The 24111-nt window shown below is 39.6% G+C and overlaps 1 protein-coding gene across 1 annotated transcript in view; it reads right to left on the reverse strand.

Annotated features, from left to right (window-relative positions):
- Positions 1–22987, reverse strand: part of APBB1IP (amyloid beta precursor protein binding family B member 1 interacting protein) — a 72694-nt gene extending 49707 nt beyond the window's left edge. The window contains exon 1 of the mRNA XM_070728232.1: positions 22609–22987. The gene's annotated coding sequence lies outside the window, so the exon portion shown is untranslated. The remainder of the gene's footprint in view (positions 1–22608) is intronic.
- Positions 22988–24111: the final 1124 nt, after the last annotated feature.

Here is a 24111-nt window from a genome sequence, read left to right on the forward strand (position 1 = left end):
TAAGTAAGTAAGTAAGTAAGTAAGTAAGGAAGGAAGGAAGGAAGGAAGGAAGGAAGTAAATAAGGAAGGAAGGAAGGAAGGAAGAAAATGTTTCTTTAAAAATGTTTATTGTTTGGGTTTATCAAATGCTTATACTAAACAAAAGAGATTTATTGTATCTTTGGGGTAGTGTATTTCATTGTTAAATTTATTTATTAGTTCCCTGAATGCGTTAATCAAATAAACAAAACTAAAGTCCTGCCCTTTCAGGCCACAAAAACAAGAATCAAATGCAACAGGAAATTAGAGAGCAATGGACTCTTTGAGGAAAAGTGATTATGTTAGATAAAATGTTTGTTTTCTCCATTTCAAATACTCATAATTTTTTATGCTTATTTCAATCTATTTTTAATTTTGCACATTACAATTTGCACAGTCATCATAGAGCTGAGTAGCTTTACAGAATTGACAAACAGCTCTCTGAATTAAAAAAAAATAAAATAGCAATATTCCGTTTTCTGAATACTAATGATAATAAGAATATCCTTCCCAAACCCTGGAACCCAACAAACATTTGCAGTTTCCAGAAGGCAATCCCTACATGCCAGCATTAAATTCTGAAGCATAGAATCATCAAATTTTGAAAGACCCAGCTGATAAAGACTATCTTGGGAAGAAAGACAACATTGTAAAGCTGACGTGATAATGTCAAATATCTTGTTCATTCATTGTGAGAAGCCATGAAATGTTAGTTCGTGGAATTAATGATAATTAGCTGGTTTTATACAATGTGCCAACACAAACCAAACAAACTACGCTATTGTTGAATCAGGGGTAAGAATCCATGAGATCTAAATGCATTACTGCTACTATGATTCACACTATTCTTCTGAAGTATCAGGAATCTGGCTAAAGCAATCAGCACTTTATCATTTCATAGGGCACAAAACCTACTATCAGTAGTAAATAGAGATACTAGGCTAGAAAAGAAACAGGTTTTTTCTTTTCCTCCCGGCAATTTCCTATTTTTAAAAATTATGAAGGCCCCAACAGTATGGGTTATGTACAGTGTTCCCTCGATTTTTGCGGGTTCGAACTTCGCGAAAAGTCTATACCACGGTTTTTCAAAAATATTAATTAAAAAATACTTCGCGGGTTTTTTCCCTATACCACGTTTTTTCCCACCCGATGACGTCATATGTCATCGCCAAACTTTCATCTGCCTTTAATAAATATATTTTTAAATAAACTTTAATAAATAAACATGGTGAGTAATAATCTGAATGGTTGCTAAGAAAATGGGAAATTGCAATTTAGGGGTTTAAAGTGTTAAGGGAAGGCTTGTGATACTGTTCATAGCCAAAAATAGTGTATTTACTTCCGCATCTCTATTTCGCGGAAATTCAACTTTCGCGGGCGGTCTCGGAACGTATCCCCCACGAAAAGCGAGGGAACACTGTATATCATTATTTGCTGGGCTAAAAATTAAAACTGATGCATTCGCTGTCACTACTCATGAATGTTTAATGACATTGTGTTATTTTTCAACATAGTCTGACAGATAATTTTGAGAAACACTGAGCTAGAAAGACATGCCATCAAAATCTGAGGAGAGCCAAAAATCCAAAAAAGTCTGTTCAACAGGAGCATTAATGATCTCATATGCAATCCATTTCAGGTGATTTGGATATCATTTGTTCTAATAAGAATTCATTCCTAACAAAAGCTTTCTCAAGGCAGCAATCAGGCTCTTCTGTGATTTCTAGGGCAATTTAGAAGAGCAGCAGCAGTATTAGCAAAAAAAATTACAGCTTTCACAGCTTAATAGAAAGCCAAAAAATCAAGACATAAATGGAACTTGGAATGTGAGCTATTCCAATGTTTCCCAACTTTGGCAACTTGAAGATATTTGGACTTCAACTCCCAGAATTCCCCAGCCAGCAAATGCTGGCTGGGGAATTCTGGGAATTGAAGTCCAAATATCTTCAAGTTGCCAAGGTTGGGAAACACTGAGCTATTCAATGTAAGAGCCACCATCAAGGCCTATTTCCAAGTATCCTGCGCCAGCAGTTACCATTGTAGGCGGGGAGATGTGGATCAGAGGTCTCTGTGTAAGCACTCTCACTCCAATGCAAGAATCGGAAAGCCCAGATAGAGCAAACAAGCATATTTCAGAAGTCAAAAGTTCAAGTTAGATAAACCTAAAATCTAATCATCCGATTTGGATGTAGTTTCATTTCATGTGTTGTAGATAAGGCCACAAATCTAATGATCTAATTTGAAGGGAGTCTCGTACCAGTCTGAGAATTATAAAATCAGAAGTAACCCATGTTGAGAAAGAGCTGGGGTGGTGCAGTGGTTAGAGTTAAGTACTGCAGGCTACTTCAGCTGCTAAGTTGTAATTCAGCAGTTCAAATCCCACCACTGACTCAAGGTTGACTCAGCTTTCCATCCTTCCAAGGTGGGTAAAATGAGGACCCAGATTGTTGGGGACAATATGCTGATTCTGTAAACTGCTTAGAGAGGGCTGTAAAAGCTATGTGAAGCGGTATATAAGTCTAAATGCTATTGCTAAATGGGTCCAAGGTTGGAAAAACCATCTGCCACTAGAAGTCTGATTCCAAATTCTTCTTTATCGTACTCAGTCATATCTGTTTTCCTGACTCATGACCCTGTCATAGGAGAAGCACCTCAAAATGTCTCTATTCAACTCCCTTGATATTTCTCTTCCTGTGAAAGCTAGGATATTTTTCCTGCTCAGGGTCTCTATTATCTGACTGAGCCTGATGTTGTGTTTCTATAACAGGTGTTGATTCCTGATTTCTCTACATATTCAAGATCTTCCTTCATCTGCTTGGCTCTTGAGTTGCAAGGTGGAAACCTGTCATGTTTTGCTTCTTCAATTCAGACTTTGGCCTATGAGATATTGGGTTCTTCATAATCATCCTTTCTCAAAATATTTGCACAGGATTGTTGGAAACATGAGTGGATACCATTCTGCCAGTGGAAAGGAAGTCATCCATATAGAACTTTCTAACGTATAGGCTGAAGCACTAGTTATGCCCAGTACTCTTCAACATATTCATCAATGATTTGGACAAGAGGATAGATGAGTAACTCATCAAATTTGCAGAGGACATTAAAATAGCAAGAATAGCCAACACTCCAGAAGATAGCTTTAACATACAGAAGGATCTTGACAAACATGAACATTGGGTGCTATCCAATAAAATGAAAAAAAAGTAAGATTCTACATTTTGGCAAGAAAAAAAAATGCACAGGTACAATATATGTGTATCTTGCTTAACAATAGTAACTGTGAGAGGGATCTGGACCAGAATATCTCCGAGACCGCCTTCTGCTACACAAATCCCAGCGACTGATTAGGTCCCACAGAGTGGGCCTTCTCCAGGTCCCGTCAACTAAACAATGTCGGTTGGTGGGCCCCAGGGGAAGAGCCTTCTCTGTGGCGGCCCCGACTCTCTGGAATCAACTCCCCCCGGAGATTAGAACTGCCCCTACTCTCCTTGCCTTTCGTAAGCTCCTTAAGACCCACCTCTGTCGTCAGGCATGGGGGAACTGAGACATCTCCCCCGGGCATGTACAATTTATGCATGGTATGTTTGTGTGTGTGTTTGTTAGTAAATGGGGTTCTTTTTAAATCTTTTAAATTATATTTGGATTTGCCATGAATTGCTGTATCTTGCTGTGAGCCGCCCCGAGTCTGCGGAGAGGGGCGGCATACAAATCTAAATAATAAATAAATAAATCTTGGAGCCCTAGTGGACAATCACTTAAATATGAGCCAGCAGTGTGCTACAGCTGCCAAAAAACCAACACAGTTCTAGGCTGGATAAACAGAGGGAATCAAGATTATTAACATGTTAATGTGTTAATATCACTTTATAATGCCTTGGAAAGGCTACACTTGGTCGCCACGATGTAAAAAATATGTTGTTGAATGGCTTATTACTGCCAACAACTCAGGCACTTGAATTTGAACCAGATGAACTTTCTAGATTGTCTTTAGAGATAGGCCTGTGCATTATAAATGATAAAAAGCAACACACTAAAAACCTATCTACATTTGTTCTCTTTCTCCACTTCCTATTGGAGATTTGAATGATTATTTTTATTACAGAATCAAACAATACAATCACAATTTATTTTCTGACATTTATTTCCATAATAGGTACAACTGCTTGAAAAATGGGAATGCATAAAACTAAAGACATTGTAAAGAGAGCTGATGACAATAATTGGTTATTTTGTGGCCTGCAGGCGTATATGCTGTTGGTAGAGAAAAGTTCATAGCAAATATTTTTATAATAGTTGTCATTGATAATTTGATGTTTTTCAAAAAATAAACAAGTTGGGGTCTTTTTTCCTGTTTCAATGTGCTTGATTCTTGGAGACCATTTAGCAAAAAACAAAAAAAATTATGAAGAATTCTGAGCTACATTATTTGAATTAAATTTCTTGGAAATCAGTAGGGCTTCAAATTATCACAATAGTGGCTTATGATAACAAAAAATATTCCATGCAGCGAAACAAAACAAAAAACCTAGTTGATAAAATAAGCACTATTTATTCAGCACAGTCACTGATGTTTCTAATTAATTTTTTTTCTGGCCAACAGCTTTTTAACGTATTGTCAATCAAATAGCAAAATCAGCAAGTCTTAGAATAAGTAAGAATTAACTGTTTTCTGTTGGAAAGAAAACCTTCAGCTATGAATACATACATGCAGAGTAACTTTGCAACATTCTAGCATGGCCTAGCAAGATATCTGAATGTCATAAGCGAACAATAGTGAAAGTTACAATGATCTGAACATCTGAACTATTAGTAATGGCCCATGAGCATAGCCAAATAGAAGGACATTTATGAGAGATAATCAGTAGCTGTGTTAGAAGAGGCTGGATTATTTTATTTTAATTCAAATTTTAATTTATTGGAAATTTATATTGTTCCGTATTTACACATGGGGACTCAAGGCGGCTTAGAGGGGTATAAAAACATCATATATGAAACAAGAAAAGAAAATAATCAAATAATATAATAGCCCATTCGTTCCTATTTGCTTCTGCATTCCAGTATATCATATCATATCATATCATATCATATCATACCAGCCATTTAATGGGCTCCTCCCCCTCTGAGTCCTCAGACCTGGGGGTTTCCAGGCCAGGTCTTCAGGCCTTTCCGAAAGAGTATTAGAGTGGAAGCCTTTCTGCTCCCTGGGGGAAATGATGTTCCAGAGCAAGGGAGCCACCACGAAGGAGGCCCTTCTTTTGGGTCTCACATGGTATATCTTCCTAGGGGATGGGAGTGGGACCCGCAATCTGCTCTAGTGAGTATGGTAGATGTGACTGGCAAGATACCATCCCTCAGGTAATCTGGTCCCAGCAGCTTGAATTGTACTCAGAAGCAAATAGGAACCAATGTAGCCCCTGCCGAAGTAATACATGTGCATATTGAGGTCTGCACAAAACCATATGGGTATCCCTGAATTTTTATTGTATCAATGAATTCCATTGACATAAGCAAAGTTTTGCATTTAAGTGGCTGGACTGATAGATTAGGCTCCAAAATTAATATCATAATCCATATTCTGGAAAAAATGATGCAACTTGCCTATTGGTTTAGAGACATTTATAATACTAGAGATATCTTTGATTCATATCTTATACTCTCTCTTCTACTTAGACTTACAAAAATAAATAATACAAGCATTGTTCTCCTTGCTGAATATCTGTTGAGGTACCAGTTTTAACGCCTTTCTTTGGTAAAGGAGCTATTGCTGACAGGGGAATTCTGGGAGTTGAATCCCACACATCTTAAAAGTTATTACCAAAGTTCAAAAACTCTAATTTAGCACACAGAGGCATTTTTGATCAGATTGATTTTTTTAAAAATATTTTTTTGTGGAATAGCAGAGCTATTACAATCTAAACTGGGAACAGAGTGTTCAGTGATATTTCAGCAATTTTCTAGCAATGGTAATTATGTGTGTCCTGAATTCTGAAAAGCCATGTTACCTGTGAATTCTTGTCAGACACAGTCTAGGTGCAAAATTAAAGAAAGGTGTACAGTAGCACAGTGCCTAGCAATTACTCCCACATAGATTTTGAAAGACTTTATAGAGCTATACTATAGATATGAAATAATGTGAAAATACAGTTTGTGTCTTTCACTAACTCAACACACACACACACATACACAGAGAGAGATATGTATGTATGCATGCATGTATATATAACATACATATATACATACATACATACATACATACATACGTATATGACGGTCTTGGCATATTCTGGTTTCTTCCCGTGTAGGATCCAGAAATTTCTGGCGACGTTTCAACGAGATTACACTCGTCATCTTCAGGCTGGTGCTTCTGTCCTTGTTCTAGGCCAAACACAGCGAGACCTGAGCTGCCTTCCCTCTATAAATACTGGTAGGTGGGTGTCGTTTGACGGCTCAGCAGCTGCGAAACAACTAAGTAGCCTGCAAGCTCCAACTACTCAGGATATCACCCCCAATCTATAAACATCAACTAATCAGCATACCTCAGTTACATCAACGACCCCAGGTGTTACCCCACTGACTCACCAGGAAGTTTCAACACAGCTTGCAGCTTCTGAGCCATCAAACCAAACCCACCCACCAGTATTTATAGAGGGAAGGCAGCTCAGGTCTCGCTGTGTTCGACCTAGAACAAGGACAGAAGCACCAGCCTGAAGATGACGAGTGGGACCTCGTCGAAACATCGCCAGAAATTTCTGAATCCTACATTGGAAGAAACCAGAATATGCCAAGACCATCATACCTGTACCTGTGAAAATCTACGAAAACAAATATATATATATATATATATGCTGAAGGGATTGGATACTGTAGCCTAGAGGATAATTCTCTGCCTTACAAGGCAAAGGTTGCAGGTTCAAGTCCCAGTGGGTATGGCTAACTGATGAGGACAAAATAAGGCCGAAATAGATCTATCCTAGTCTCCCTTAATTTTCAAATTCAGCAAAAAACAAAACAAAAAAACAAACATGTGACATATATATATGTGTGTGTGTGTATACATACACACACACACACACACACACACACATATAACTGGAAGCTAGGAGACCGAGGCTTTCAGTTCTAGAACATTTCTGAATGAATTGGGAAACAATGCAAAAGAAAAAAAAATAGAAACAGAGCTTTCTCTTACATCCACTATGTTGTTTCTTATCACATAAGCAGCATTGTAAAATCTTATCCTTAAACTGATGGGCTATCAATAGTGCTTTCTGGTATCTAATCAACACATGCTCTTCACACAGATTGGATTTATAGATACAGTATTCATATCATCTCCCCCCACAGTATTCTAAGTAATGGGTCATGCCCCACATTCCCTAGTCGTACCACAAGTAAATGGTCTGCTACATGTCGATTTTACAGAAGATAATGTTGAAAAGTTACTACTAAACTTAAAACCATCTCTATCTATTGGCCCTGATGGATTAAGTGCCTACTTCTTTAAAAAAAGCTCTCTGCTGCATAGCAGTATCTCTAAGCATAATATATAAGATATCTGTCAGAATCAACTGACCTATGGTCATTAGCCACAATCATTCCCATCTTCAAAAAGGGAGACTCCAGCCTAGTTGAAAATTACACACTGCCTTGTGTCACTTGCAAAATCATGGAATCAATCATAAACCAATCCATTACCCTCCACTTAGAGACAAATAACCTACTCTCTAACAAGCAGTTTGGTTTCAGGAAAAATTGTCCTGTAATCTGCAACTCCTACACTGCAAAAATATATGGACTATATAACTCGACCAGGGTAAAGCAATAGACACAATTTACATAGATTTCTGCAATGCCTTTGATTCAGTGGTACACAACAAATTACTATTAAAACTACACTCTTACAGCATTTCCGGATCCCTACATAAGCAGGTAGCTGGGTTCCTATCAAACAGGGGTCAAGTTATCAAAATAGAGAGTGTCCTATCAAATCCTACACCAGTTAACAGCGATGTCCCCTAAAGCAGTACTTTAGGACTTACACTCTTTTATACTTTAGATAAATGACTTTTGTGTTTATATTATAAGCAACTGTATCCTCTTTGCTGATGACCTAAAACTATTTAATACCATTGATAATTTTGCTGCCTTATAAAGTGACCTTGAATACGTGTCAGAATGGCCAAACAATTGGCAACTCCAAATCTCAACCAATAAATGCTCTGTCCCATACATTGGCAAAAAAAATCAGAACACCAAATATAAGCTGGGAAGATACATAGACGACCTTCACTATGCGAAGGACCTTGGGGTACTCATCTGAAATGATTTAAGCACCAGACCTCACTGTAACAGCATTGCCAAAAAGTCATTAAGAGTTGTTAACCTAATCTTGCGAAACTTCTTCTCCGGTAACATTGTACTATGAACTAGGTCATACAAAACCTTTACTAGACCAATTCTCGAATACAGCTCGTCTGCCTGGAATCTGCACTGTATATCGGACATTAATACAATTGAACAAGTGCAGATATATTTCAAAGAAGAGCTCTCCACTCTTCTGCTCACAACAGAATACCTTATATCACCATGTTTGAAATTTCGGGCCTGGACAACCTACAACTACGCCACTTACTTATAATCTGACCTAAGCATAGTGCACAAAATTATATGCTACAATGTCCTATAATGTCAATGACTACTTCAGCTTCAAACGCAATAATACATAAGCACACGATAGATACAAATTCAAGGTAAACAGCTCCAAACCTGAGTGCAGAAAATACCACTTCAACAATAGATGCCTGGAATTACTACCTAACTCTGTTGTTACTTCATCAACCCTCGCTTCAACCATAAACTATCTACCATGGATCTTACACCATTTTTAAGAGGTCTGTAAGGGGCATGCACAAGGGCACCAGCATACCTACTGCCCCTGTCTTACTGTCCCCATTTATTTGTACCCATTTTCTGTGTTCATATTCATGTTTATAGTTATAGTTAGTTATCTCATGCATGTTTGACAAACTAAACTAAACTAAACTAATTAAAATGTTAACAAGTTCACATATGTTCTTAAAGCCAGAAAGATAGTTAAAATGTAAATTGTCTGGTTTTCTTTGACTGTAATAGACATAACCAACAACTTGAATTTAAATTTTATATTGTTCATAAGGCTAACATTATGAAATATTCTTAGTTAATTGTTATTTCATCAGTTCTTCACCAGAACTTTCAACTAAAAGTACAGTTTCCCTCCCCTGTGAAATGATAATATGGATTAATCTTGCAATTCAGACTTTGTACGTTGAAATTTTTCAAGAGGAAGGAAAAAGACATACCAATAGCAGATGTAGCAGCATCTGTTTACCAAATGCCAGAATACATTTTCAATCTGATTAAGTCTCTTCCAGAGACAAAATAACTTACATCCCTGAAGAATCACTAGAGTTGGAGAGTACTTTTGTTCTAAATAGAAGCACCTCTATAAAGATAGTCCTCAATTTATAATAGTTTATTTAGTGACTGTTCAAGTTACAACAGCACTGATTCACTTAACAAATGTGAAAATTTGTAAAATGGGGCAAAAGTCAACGGACAAACTGGAAGTTCGGAATTGCACTTCTGATAGAAACATAGAAGTCTGGAGGCAGAAAAAGACCTCATGGTCCATCTAGTCTGCCCTTATACTATTTTCTGTATTTTATCTTAGGATGGATATGTTTATCCCAGGCATGTTTAAATTCAGTTATTGTGGATTTATCTACCACGTCTGCTGGAAGTTTGTTCCAAGGATCTACTCCTCTTTCAGTAAAATAATATTTTCTCATGTTGCTTTTGATCTTTCCCCCAACTAACTTTAGATTGTGTCCCCTTGATCTTGTGTTCACTTTCCTATTAAAAACACTTCTCTCTTGAACCTTATTTAACCCTTTGACATATTTAAATGTTTCGATCATGTCCCCACCCTTTCCCTTCTGTCCTCCAGACTATACAGATTGAGTTCATTAAGTCTTTCCTGATATATGCTTGTAGCCCGTCTTTCGACCTGTTCAATTTTGTCAATATCTTTTTGTAGGTGAGGTCTCCAGAACTGAACACAGTATTCCAAATGGGGTCTCACCAGCACTCTATATAGCACTCTATATGGTGATTTGCCATTGTGATGGTTTTTGCCCTGCAGAGGGTTCAGGGAAGTTCCCCTGAAGCCCTGGAGGCAAAAAATCACCCAATGCCTTACGCGCCCGCAGTTTGCTCAGGGAATCAGCGGGACTCGCCTCTACCCAAGGGCAGAGGCGAGTCCCACCAATTCCCCTCCACCTCCTGTAATTCTGGCTTCCACAGTGTGGGAGACCCCCTGGATTTCCTTAAGGGGAGGAGAAACCTCCCCTTGGAGTTTGCGGCTGAGTGGATTGTCTTGCTTGTCTAGAAATAATTCTTTTACATCCCTATTTGGATAGGGAGTCACTGCTCACAGTCACTCATGCCCTCATCATCTCAAGATTCAACTACTGCAACACTCTCTACATGGGGCTACCTTTGAAAAGTGTTCGGAAACTTCAGGAGCTATCTTGGTTCTCCCTCAAACTTAAGAGATGAGCTACCAAAATACTTTCAACATGTAAATTGTCCCACCAGAGGCAATAATATCTTAGACCATTGTTACACAGCTGTAAAAAATGCATATAGAGCTTTACCAAGAGCAGCTGTGGGTCATTCTGATCATTGCATGATTCACCTTGTACCTGCTTACAAACAAAGATTTAAAGCCACAAAACCAATAATTAAATCAGTGAGGACTTGGACTGAGGAAGCAAAGTTAAAGCTACAGGCTTGCTTTGACTGCACAGACTGGAATATTTTTAAAGACACCTCTGCAGATCTAGATGAACTCACAGATATTGTAACATCATATGTCAGCTTCTGTGAAGACCTATGTGTACCAACCAGGAACTTGAAAATATACAGTAACAATAAACCTTGGTTCACAGCCAAACTCAAGCAGTTACGTCATTCCAAAGAGGAAGCCTACAGAAAAGGTGATAGAATGCTGTACAATCAGGCCAGAAATATATTAACAAGGGAGATCAGAGCAGCAAAAAGGAACTACTCTGAAAAGCTAAAGAATCAATTCTCAACAAATGAACCAGCAAACATGTGGAAAACTCTCAAAAACATCACCTGTTACAGCAAACCACCTTTCCAGGCTGAAGGAGATCAGCAATTGGCAGATGACCTGAATGTGTTCTACTGCAGGTTTGAAAAGAAACCTCAACCACTTATGTGCACAACCTCCATCCCAGACACACCAACAACAGCTAAATCTTCTACAATTGAACCCATCCCATTGTGTTTACAACCCCTAGTGATCACAGAAAAGGAAGTGAAAGATCTATTTCTCAGACAGAAGCCTGGAAAAGCACCAGGCCCAGATAAGATAACTCCTTCTTGCTTAAAAGTCTGTGCTGACCAATTGGCCCCCATCTTCACCCAAATCTTCAACAAATCACTAGAGTTGTGCTATGTTCCTTCCTGCTTCAAACGCTCGACTATCATCCCAGTGCCAAAGAAGCCCTCCATCAAGGAACTGAATGACTACAGACCAGTTGCTCTAACATCTGTAGTTATGAAAACCTTTGAAAGACTAGTGATGTTGCATTTGAAAGCCATCACGGATCCACTGTTAGACCCCCTGCAATTTGCATACCGAGCAAATAGATCAACAGATGATGCTATTAATTTGGCTCTACACTACATCCTTCAACATCTTGAATCTCCAATGACCTACGCCAGGGTCCTCTTTGTGGACTTCAGTTCAGCATTCAATACCATCATTCCGGACATTCTCTTAACCAAACTAAATCAGCTAGCGGTACCTGAACACACTTGTAAGTGGATCACAAGCTTCCTAACAGACAGGAAGCAGCAGGTGAAGCTAGGAAAAATCACATCAGATATATGTACAATTAGCACAGGTGCCCCCCAAGGCTGTGTACTTTCACCACTTCTCTTCTCTTTATACACTAATGACTGCATCTCATACGATCCATCTGTTAAACTACTGAAGTTTGCAGATGATACAACAGTGATTGGACTCATTCGAGACAATGATGAATCTGCATACAGACGGGAAGTTGAACAACTATCCTTGTGGTGTGACCAGAACAATCTAGAACTGAACACACTCAAAACTGTAGAAATGGTGGTAGACTTTAAGAGAAACCCTTCCACCCTTCCACCTCTCACAATACTAGACAACACAGTATCAACTGTAGAGACCTTCAAATTTCTAGGTTCTATCATATCTCAAGACCTAAAATGGTCACCTAACATCAAAAACATCATCAAAAAAGCACAACAAAGAATGTTCTTTCTGCGCCAGCTCAGGAAGCTCAAACTGCCCAAGGAGCTGCTGATTCAGTTCTATAGAGGAATCATTGAGTCTGTCATCTGCACCTCTATAACTGTCTGGTTTGGTGCTGCAACCCAACAGGACCGACACAGACTTCAGAGGATAATCAGAATTGCAGAAAAAACAATTGCTGCCAATCTGCCTTCCATTGAGGACCTGTATACTGCACGAGTCAAAAAGAGGGCGGGTAAAATATTTACTGACCCCTCACATCCTGGACACAAATTGTTTCAACTCCTACCCTCAAAACGTCGCTACAGAGCACTGCACACCAAGACAACTAGACACAAGAACAGTTTTTTCCCGAACGCCATCATTCTACTAAACAAATAATTCCCTCAACACTGTCAGACTTTCTACTAAATCTGCACTTCTATTCTACTAGTTTTCCTCATCATTCCTATCACCCATTTCCTCCCATGTTGACTGTATGACTGTAACTTGTTGCGTATATCCTAAGATTTTTATTAATATTGCTTCTTCATTGCTTATTTGACCCCTATGACAATCATTAAGTGTTGTACCACATGATTCTTGACAAATGTATATTTTATTTTATGTACGTTGAGAGCATATGCACCAAGACAAATTCCTTGTGTGTCCAATCACACTTGGCCAATAAAATTCTATTCTATTCTATTCTATTCTATTCTCTCAGCAGTCTAGGGAGTGGAGATAGCTTTGCCCCAGTTCCTTTCCTTGCTCAGCTGTCAGAGAAGCTGCAAACGTGTAGCAAGGATCCCAGGCATCTTTGCACATTTCGGGCTGCTGGGGGGAGCTTAGGATATACATCGCTCAGTTTTAAGATCCCCGCTTGAGCCTTATGTAGAAGTCGTCAGTCGTTTTGCTCCTTCTCCAGTATGTGGCTTGTTCTAAACTTCAGCAGGTCAGCAGAATTGGAAACCGAGCAGTTCTCTTAAAGGTTTCCCCTCCCCTTAAGGAAATCCAGGGGGTTTCCCACACTGTGGAAGCCAGAATTACAGGAGGTGGAGGGGAATTGGCGGGACTTGCCTCTGCCCTTGAGTAGAGGCGAGTCCCGCTAATTCCCTCAGCTCAAGAGCCATTGCTCCGGCCACTTCCTTGCTCACTAGCTTGAATGCTGTTCCCGAGGCCGCCGACTTTGGATAGGAAGTCACTGCTCACAGTCACTCATGCCCTCATCACCTCAAGATTCGACTACTGCAACACTCTCTACATGGGGCTACCTTTGAAAAGTGTTTGGAAACTTCAGATTGTGCAGAATGCGGCCACAAGAGACATCATGGGGTTTCCTAAATATGCCCATGTATCATCAACACTCCGCAGGCTGCACTGGCTGCCGATCAGTTTCCGGTCACAAATCAAAGTGTTGGTCATGACCTATAAAGCCCTACATGGCATCGGACCAGAATACCTTCAGGACCGCCTTCTGGCACATGAATACCAGCGATCGATTAGGTTCCACAGAGTTGGCATTCTCCAGGTCCTGTCGACGAAGCAATGTCGTGTGGCGGGACCCAGGGGAAGAGCCTTCTCTGTGGCGGCCCCGGCCCTCTGGAATCAATTCCCCCCCCCGAGATTAGGACTGCCCCCACCCTCCTTTCCTTCCGTAAGCTCTTGAAAACCCACCTATGTCGCCAGGCTTGGAGAAATTGATATACCCCTAGCTGTTTTATTTTATGCATGGTTTGTCTGGATGTATGACTGCTTTTTTATAATGGATTTTTTATAACTGTTTTTAATATTAGACTTGTATTTGTATTATTTGTTGTGAGCCGCTCCAAGTCCTTCGAGAGGGGCGGCATACAAGTCTAATATATTATTATTATTATTATTATTATTATTATTATTATTATTATTATCATCTGCTTGTCTTGCACTCCCAGGGTAACCATAATTCAGGTAACATTTGGAGAAATGTAAAACAGAATGATTGCAAACGTGTGTGATGATAAGGAATGCAAAGCTCTTGGAAAAATATCTTTGGACTTTTACACACATGTGAACTTCTGGTTTGCCCATTTGGGCATTTTTTTCACCTACCAAGCTTCAGAAAGGCCTGTGTGTATGCGCGGGGGACATCATATGGGGGATGTGCATGCGTGGTGGTGGGAGGGAAGAGGTGTGGGCACATCATGCATGCTACCACCCCCATTTTGGCACGTGAACCAAAAAAGGTTCGCAATCACTGGCTTAGTATCTTACACATAATAAACCTGTAATAAATATATTTCCATATAACATATGATACAAAATACACGCAGTCCTTGAATTATGACAACCGAGACCAAGATTTCCATGCTAATTCCATTCTTAATTGAGTTTTGTCCCATATCATAGCTTTTGGGGGAGCACACGTAAATGAATCATTGCAGTTAGTTGCAAGGCTGTTAAGTGAATCCATCTTCCCCATTGATTTTGCTCTTTAGAAGGTTGCAAAAAGTGATCAAATGACTCAGGGGCACTGCCAACATCATAAATACATACCATTTGCCAAGCATCAAAAATTTTATCATGTGACCACAGAAAGGCTCCAATAGTCATCATAAATGTGAAAAAATAGTTATGTCATACTTTTCAATGTTGTTGTAACTTTAAATGGTCACTAAGCAAATGTTGGTAAGTTGGAGCATGACCTATGTGTTTTAATTTATTCAATTATGCTAAACTGAACATTTATTTCAAGGATTTTACTTACCCAGTGCATTGTGGTATTAACGTACAATAAGATAAAAACAATTCTATAGGCAGCTTTCTCGGCATTGATCTGGACTTTTTCCTTCCTCTTGGATGCTTTCTATTGACCAGTTAGTTCTTGGATCATCTACAGCAGGGGTCTCTAACCTTGGCAACTTTAAGACTTGTGGACTTCAACTCTGGGAATTGAAGTCCACAAGTCTTAAGGGTAGCCAATGTTGGAGACCCCTGATCTACAGCAGTGGTGTTAAATTCATTGTCATTTTGTCATCACATGACATATCACAACTTTCCTCTTTGCTAAAACAAAGGTGGGCATGGCCAGCCTGCAGGCTGAGAGTTTGACACCCCTCCTCTATGGCCTGCTATCCACGTACTAATGTTTAAGTTTTTTGCATCAGCTAAGATTGGCCAGGTATTAATTACAATGCCAAAAATTGAATTATCTCCACTCAGCAATACCGTAGTCCCTCACCTTTCGCTGGTGTTACGTTCCAGACCTGGCCGCGATAGGTGAAATCCGCGATGGGGAATTTATCGGCTGATAGTACTTATTTAAGTATTTATATTGTAATTGTTTGGTAAGTTTTCATTGTTTTAAGTGTTTAAAAACCCTTCCCACACAGTATTTATTTTAGATACAGTATTTAAATACAGTATTTACAATTTTAGATATATATTTTTTGAAAAACCTGCCGATCAAGCTCGGCGGGCTGTTTAAATCTGCCGATCGACTTCCTCAGAAACCTGCAACTAGCAAAGATCCGCGAATGATTTTTCTCATTAATATTTCTTGAAAACCCGCGATGAAGTGAAGCCGCAGTAGGTGAAGCGCGGTATAGCGAGGGACTACTGTAAAGCTTGAATACTTTCCTGATTATTGGAAAAATAAAGGGGAACGGGGCGTTATAATAATAATTTAATAATAATTTATTAGATTTGTATGCCGCCCCTCTCCGAAGACTCTTACTTACCTGAGATGCCCATTCTCACAGGAGGGAGCTAGTCTGCTCCCCCTACTGTGGAGAATAGGATTTCATGTATATAGAAAGCCTCGGTGGTGCAGTGGTTAGAGTGCAGTACTGCAAGCTACTTCTGCTGATCACCGGCTGCCAGCAGTTTGGCAGATCAAATCTCAGTAGAATCAAAGTTGACTCAGACTTCCATCCTTCCAAGATCAATAAAATGAGGATCTAGATTGTTGGGGGCAATATGATGACTCTGTAAACCGCTTAGGGAGAGCTGTAAAGCACTGTGAAGCGGTATATAAGTCTAAATGCTATATCTATGGAGAAATATGTTGCAATGCTTAGCATTGCTTTTAAACTTTTTTCTCTCAGGACCTCTAACTAGTATGCTAGCATATCCCCCAAAAGCATTTGTTTGTATGGATTATATGTTATATGCTCTCTACAAGGGGCTACCTTTGAAAAGTGTTCGAAAACTTCAGATCGTGCAGAATGCAGCCGCGCGAGTTATCATGGGCCTCCCTAGGTATGCCCATGTTTCATCAACACTCCGTGGCTTGTACTGGCTGCTGATCAGTTTCCGGTCGCAATTCAAAGTGTTGGTAATGACCTATAAAGCCCTACATGGCGTCGGACCAGAATACCTACGGGACCACCTTCTGCCGCACGAGTTCCAGCGGCCGATGAAGTCCCACAGAGTTAGTTGGCTTTCTCCAGGTCGTCGACTAAACAATGCCGTCTAGCGGGACCCCGGGGAAGATCCTTCTCTGTGGCGGCCCCGGCCCTCTGGAATCAACTCCCCTCAGAGATTCAAATTGCCCCCACCCTCCCCGTCTTCCTTAAAGACCCACTTTTAAAGGCCCACTTAGGTCGCCAGCCATGGGGAGACTGATTCCCCCCCCCTTACTGATTATAGCACTTGAGAATGTTATGATTGTGTAGTACTGATTGCTTTTTAATATTAAGGGATTTTAACTTCAGTTTTACTAATATTAGATTTGTACCACTGTTTATTGTATTTTATTATTGTTGTGAGCTGCCCCAAGTCCTTGGAGAGAAGCGGCATACAAATCTAATAAATTATTATTATTATTGATAATTATTAAATATTAAAACTGATGTATTTGCTGTCTGTACACTTCTTAAATCAACTTAAATTTTTCAACAGAAGCTGACAAATAATTTTGATTTTGAAGATAGGTTCTTGGTCCTCCAGGCTGTGCTCCAAGGATTCTAGGACCATATTCAAGATGGTACGCATCACTCTGTTTTAGTGATGTGTGTCAACTTTAGCCTCGTGGAGCTAAAATGAATTAAACATAACAGTGCACAATACTTTATACCCACAGAGCAACCATGCTCTGTGGATATGAAGGTTATTTTAAAAAGTTCACTTGCCAAATCTTCTAAATAAGTTAAATAAGAAAGGAGTGCACTCCAAGAATTTTTGATACTCTCAACTTAATATGTCTGATGCTTAACTACCATGCCATTCTCTTGGCCTTCCAAGAGAATGGCATGGTAAAATCTCAGCTTCTCCAGAGAGGCATTGGAGACAGCTTATTAATATTATTCTTTTTATTTCACTGATTGAATGTGTATTTATAATTTTTTTAAATTTAATACAGACGACGTTCAATTTGCAAGCTCAACTGAGCCCAAAATTTCTATTGCTAAGAGAGATATTTATTAAGTGAATTTTGACCCATTTTACCATCTTCCTTGCCATGGTTATTAAGTGAATCACTCTAGTTATTAAGCGAATGACATGGTTATAAAGTGAAGCTGCCTTACCCATTGACTTTGCTTATTAGGTCAAAAAAAGTGGTCACAATAACCAGAGCACCGCAACCATCATAAATTAGTTGCCAAATTTTGATCATGTCATCATGGGAAGAAATGCTGAAATAATCATAGTCATGTTTTTAGTGCCTTTCCAACTTTGAACAGTCACTAAATTGTTGTAGGTTGAGGATTACCTATACTGTGGTACATCTACCTAAGAATGCCTCTGCTTACGAACTTTTCTAGATAAAAACCGGGTGTTCAAGATTTTTGTTTCTTCTCAAGAATTATTTTCTATTTACAAACCTGAGCCTCCGAAACTGTAACCGGAAAAGGCAGGGAGAAGCTTCTGTGGGGCCTCTCTAGGAATCTCCTGGGAGGAAACAGGGCCGGAAAAGGCGGAGAGAAGCCTCCGTGGGGCCTCTCTAGTAATCTCCTGGGAGGAAACAGGGCCGGAAAAGGCGGGGAGAAGCCTCTGTGGGGCCTCTCTAGGAATCTCCTGGGAGGAAACAGGGCCTCTACCCTCCTCCCTGTGGTTTCCCCAACCGCATGCATTATTTGCTTTTACATTGATTCCTATGGGGAAAATTGCTTCTTCTTACAAACTTTTCTACTTAGGAACCTGGTCACGGAACGAATTAAGTTCGTAAGTAGAGGTACCACTGTACTTACAGACTGACTAGAGCTATGATGGTGAACATGGCATATATGCGCAATTTGGCACATGACGCCTTACTGCCTGCCATGTGCATCACCCATTCTTCAGGGCTTCCGGTGTGTATGCACGTAACAATCAGGTGGCAGGGCAGTACCAGAAACTGGAAGAGCTGGTCTATCAGTTTCCTGTGAGCATGCACACAGGACAGCTGATTGGTGCATGCACATATGCGGCAATAACAGGAAGACTGGCTGGCCGGAAGTTCATTTTCTGGTGCGCTCCTCTTCCTGGTTGCGCCCCAGAGGAGAGCACGCTCCTTTTCAGCACTTGATGCTGAAAAGGTTCACCATCAAATGCCTAGAACTCTTTAGACGACTGAGGCATTTCGCCAATTTAAAAAAATTAAGTAATTAAATAAAATAATTCTACTCTGATCTGCATTGATAGAAAACCCTTTATTTTTTTTCTTTTGTTTTGAACACTGAATTTCCTATGAGAAGTACAGTATGTTGAATCATTATGTTTCTCAAATAGGCCCTTTTAACATTAATCTAAAAATACGATAACATAGTAAAGAGGTAATCGGAAAGGTATGCAGAATATGGTCACAAAAAGTAAATATGAGAGTCCTGAAGTTGTGATCAAAACTGCTTTTTATATGGAAATATATGGATCTTTGAAGGTGCTAGTGCAGTTGCCATCTTAAGCTATTTGACGACATCCTGCAGACAAACCTCAAGGGTCCTGGAAAGCAGACTATAAATTTTTAGGAGATTTGGTGGGGAAGGGTAGGAGAAGCAGATACCTCTTCCTAGGTTATACATACCTTGATTTTTGACCCTTATTGGATTCTGAATTTCCATTGTTAAACAAGATGGTTGTTAAGTGAGTTGTGCCTGATTTTATGTCATTTTTTGCTAGTTAATTGAATTATTGCACTTAAGTGAATCATGTAGTCCTTAACTGGTCTCTCCCATTGAAATTCCTTGGCAAGGAGATGCCTGGGAAGATTCCAAAGGGTGATCATATGAATTAGTGACTTCCCAACAATCGTAAGTACAGGTCTGTTGCCAAGCACCATGCGGATGCTAACAGAGTGGCTGTACGTCATTTTTAACAATGCCTTTGTAACTAAACTAATGGTTGCAAGTCAAGGAACAGGAGGTTGGATTAGAAGACCTCCAAAATAGGCATTAGACTAGATATCCAAGGTCCCTTCCAATTCTGTTATTTGTATTTCAGTTACCCTAACACAGAGATATCAAACTCCAGGCCTGGGGGCCAGATCTGGCCTGCAGGATACTTAGATCTGGCCAATGGGGCCACCCTAGAAACAGCTTTTACCAGTGAAAACAGAAGCTCAATTTTGGGTTGCAGGAGGCCGTGACAGTTGAAAACAGAACTTAGGTGGCAATTTTCACTGGCCGAGCGTTCGGGCCATCCAAGTGACGTTGAGCTGGCCATGTCAACTCTGGCCCTCTGAGGTCAGATACAACCTGATGTGGCCCTCAATGAAGTTAAGTTTGATTATTATTATTATTATTATTATTATTATTATTATTATTATTATTATTTAGATTTGTATGCCGCCCCTCTTTGAGGACTCTGTCCTAACACATCAAGCTGGGTTTTGACAGCTATTACAAAACTGCCTAGGTTCAAGAATGCTACGTATGTGGATTCATAAGAAGTTCGGAATGAAAATAAACTTTTCTGGATAAACTCCTATTTGTGCTAAAGTTAACATTGTGAAATTGCTGCACGCGTCCAGAGATATTTTAGCACACTCTCCCTATCTGAGAGTTGCTCAGCTCCAAAAGGCCCCTGGATGTTACAGCAGTTAATCAGGGAACGGAAATGAAATCTAACTTCTTCCTTTCTCCTCTAAGATAATATTAGCTTCTGACTAATTTGGAAATATACAACACAGCCTCTGTTAATATTTACTTTAAAAAAACACAATTCCTTTTTTTATTCTAGGATAGGATAACATTTACTGGCTAACTAGAAATACGCAATGTAGGCTCTGTAATATATTTACCAGAGTGTAAGGACAAGCTCAATTTCTGGCATATCCATTGTTTTCTTGATGATGTTGCAGAAATAGTTTGCCACTGCTTCTTCAGGGAGATTTTTGATTTCTCAATCTAGCCTGGTAGTCATCCATACACGAAACCCAGACCTACTTAGTTGCCAATCTCAGAGAGAGCTGACCTCTTATTGAGACTTACTTAGCAGTACTGGGGCAAAATAATCTTTTAGGTTTTGAGGGTGTAACGATAGATAGGAATGGAAGATTGGGGGGTGAATGGGGCATAATGAGCAAAGAAACTCAGAAAGGAACTTCCCAAATTTATCAGGTAGTAAAAGATGGCGGCACATTTATGTTTAGACTCGCAACAATCTGTTTATTAGCTGGTCATATTTCCTGTCTGGTCTTTCTACCAGGCTGATAGCGGCTAACTCTTGAAACCAATAAAATCTGTGCTTCAAGTATGTATGAAACTGCAAATGCAAATGTTTTTAACAGAAGATAAAATGATTCATTATGATGTTTATCATTGTAGTTTGGCTAGTATGTATGTATGTATGTATGTATGTATGTATGTATGTATGTATGTATGTATGTATATTTCAAGCATAACATTCAACTGAAGGCAAAAGTTTCACTTATCCCCAGCTATATTTTGTGACTTGCACCTGTTTCTTTTACCTGCAATGTTACAGGATAAAGATATTTTATTTCTATCTTGCTCTTTCTCCTAGTCAGAGAATTCAGTCTTCTACAATGGCACAGAAATAACATTAAGAACAACATTATAATACATAACAAGCCATTCTTAATTTAAAAAAAAAATCAGAACCACAATTATTTTGCTATAACTTTAAAAGATTCAGTGGCTGTGAAAGTTCAGGCTGCAGTTCCTCTGTGTTGCAAGAGAGTTGCTGTTCAGCCAACATAACCTTGTGTATACTTCTTGTGGCAGGAAGTTTTGCAGAATTGACAAAACCGCCATATAGAGAAGTGAGTAGATAGGTATCAGAGATCAACACCAGAAGAGAGCTGGTGAAGAAACTGCCATGCTTTCACACTTCTTCCCTCCCCCATTTTCACACTCACATACCTTCTAAGATCCTCAGGCACAGCTTAATAAATAAGAGTTGTGGGAACTGACCCACAATGGAAGCCAGTTCTTTAAACTATGACTACAGTATTAAGAAGAAAAAGATTTCCTTGTCGTGAAGCAAAGGTGCTCTGTGCATGTTCAGAAGCTGCAAAATCTCCTTCTGGAATAACTTTAAAATATTTTCAGAGATCATATTAAACCTCTCACACTTGTATTTTCAATTACTTACAATACAGCGATCCTACCTGTCTAACATAGCGTATTGCAGCTACTATCAGGAGTAACTGCGACACATTATATTAAAGAGGGGGTTTGGGAATGTTTATATAGACAGCATGAAGGTGTGAGGCCTGGAAGAAATGCTGTCGTATTTGGCAAAGGTGTATAAAATGGAGGTCTCTGGGATTATGGCGTTTGCTAAATTTAGAAAAAGTCCCGAGATTTACCAAACTGGAATGGATGCAGAAAGCTAATACATGGAAACCAGGAGCTTACTACACCAGCGCTTCCACAAACTCCAAAACTAGTTACTTCATATTTACTTCGTCTAAGCAACCGGAACGAGCGTGGCGTTTCTGCTTGCGGCTGCTGTTTAATCATTTCAAAAGTGACCCAAGTAATTCCCGAGCCAAGTTCTACTTTTAGTTCAAAAATTTGGGCTGAATTCCCTTAAAAGAGGCATTATAAGTGGCCGTTAGAAATAAAGTTTTCTCGTGCACAGAAATACACTTTGCATTTAATGGGGGGGGGGGGGCTCTACCTCCCCACCCCCCACGCGCACACTTTCCCCAAATAACCGAATTTTGCAAGCAAAACAGGCATTTTTTTTTTAACCCTCCGCTTTCTTCTATTCGGTATAATGACAAACAGCGCCCGCCACGAGGGGAGGAAAGCCGAACCAGAACTACTATTTTTTTTCTTTTGCTAGTATAAACTCCAGCGGCTCTTCTTCCGAAAGCCTACCTTGCCGGAATTTTGCTTGCGGCACCAACTTCCAGAGGTTTTCAAGCGCTAAGGGAGGAATTACCCGCGGAACCGAGGCGAAGCCGATGGGCAAAAGGGTGGAGAGCGCGCGCTCGGCCGCGACTGGCTATTCGCCCCAGCGACGGAGCGCTCCTTTCCACGCCCGGCCGCTCGGCTCGCTGCTCCCAGAGAGGAAGTTAACGCCGAGCGGAGAATGCAGGCGGCCGGCAGGGCGGGAGTGGCGGGTGATCGAAGATGACTGGATGGGCAGAGATAATAAAACAACAGGCGTCTCCTAGAATGTCCTTGAAGAAACTTTTTTTTTTTTTGCGCCCTCCCCTGTTTTGCTTTGCCTCTCTCTTTAATAATGGTCACAGTCAAGCTGAAAGGGCGTTTCATAAATTGCACCTTCCTCACAGCTGGACCGTTGTAATGTGGTATTCTCCAAGACCTTGACTTCTCAGCCTAAAGACAAAGCAGCCTTAAATTGTTCTCAGTTCTTTAATAGAATAGAATAGATTTTTTATTGGCCAAGTGTGATTGGACACACAAGGAATTTGTGCGTACATAAAATAAAAAGATAAACTTGTCAAGAATCGTGTGGTACAACACTTAATGATTGTCAGAAGGAGAAGGGTTTTAAATTTGCCATTCATTTACTTCACGTGGCCTTTTCAAATTGGTAATTTACTTCAGACCCTGAATGCCCAGCGACTTTCTAAACCTAAAATATCGAGGTTTTGGGACAAGCCAATATTTACTACAAAAAGATATTGATAAAATTGAACGGGTCCAAAGACAGGCCACAAAAATGGTGGAAGGCCTTAGCATGAAACTTATCAGGAAAGACTTTATGAACTCAATCTGTATAGTCTGTAGGGAAAGTGGGGGCGGGGACATGATCGAAACATTTAAATATGTTAAAGGGTTAAATAAGGTTCAGGAGGAAAGTGTTTTTAATAGGAAAGAACACAAGAACAAAGGGGCACAATCTGAGGTTAGTTGAGGAAAAAATCAGAAGCAACATGAGAAAATATTTTATTGAAAGAGTAGTAGATGCTTGGAACAAACTTCCTGTAGACATGGTTAGTAAATCCAAAGTAACTGAATTTAAACATGCCTGGGATAAACATATATCCATCCTAAGATAAAATACAGGAAACAGTATAAGGGCAGACTAGTTGGACTATGGGGTCTTTTTCTGCCATCAATAGTAAGGTATTAGACAATAAAGCCATAATCTAGCAAATTTTTTTTGTCTGCTACATCCCAGACACCGAGTGAATATGTTATCTTGTTATTTATTTATTGATTGGGATGGTCAATATAGATCAGAATGTGTTTTATTAAGCATTAATATGCTTAATGCTTATTAAGCATTAAGCATACTAAGCATTCCAATAAATCACACAGCAAAACTAAGCTTAACAATCTTTCAATAATAGAAATAAATTTTGATATATGTATGAGATGGCAATTATTAGTTTCACAAGGTGATAATTA

Source organism: Erythrolamprus reginae, chromosome Z (genome assembly GCF_031021105.1).
Source record: "Erythrolamprus reginae isolate rEryReg1 chromosome Z, rEryReg1.hap1, whole genome shotgun sequence".
NCBI lineage: Eukaryota > Metazoa > Chordata > Lepidosauria > Squamata > Dipsadidae > Erythrolamprus > Erythrolamprus reginae.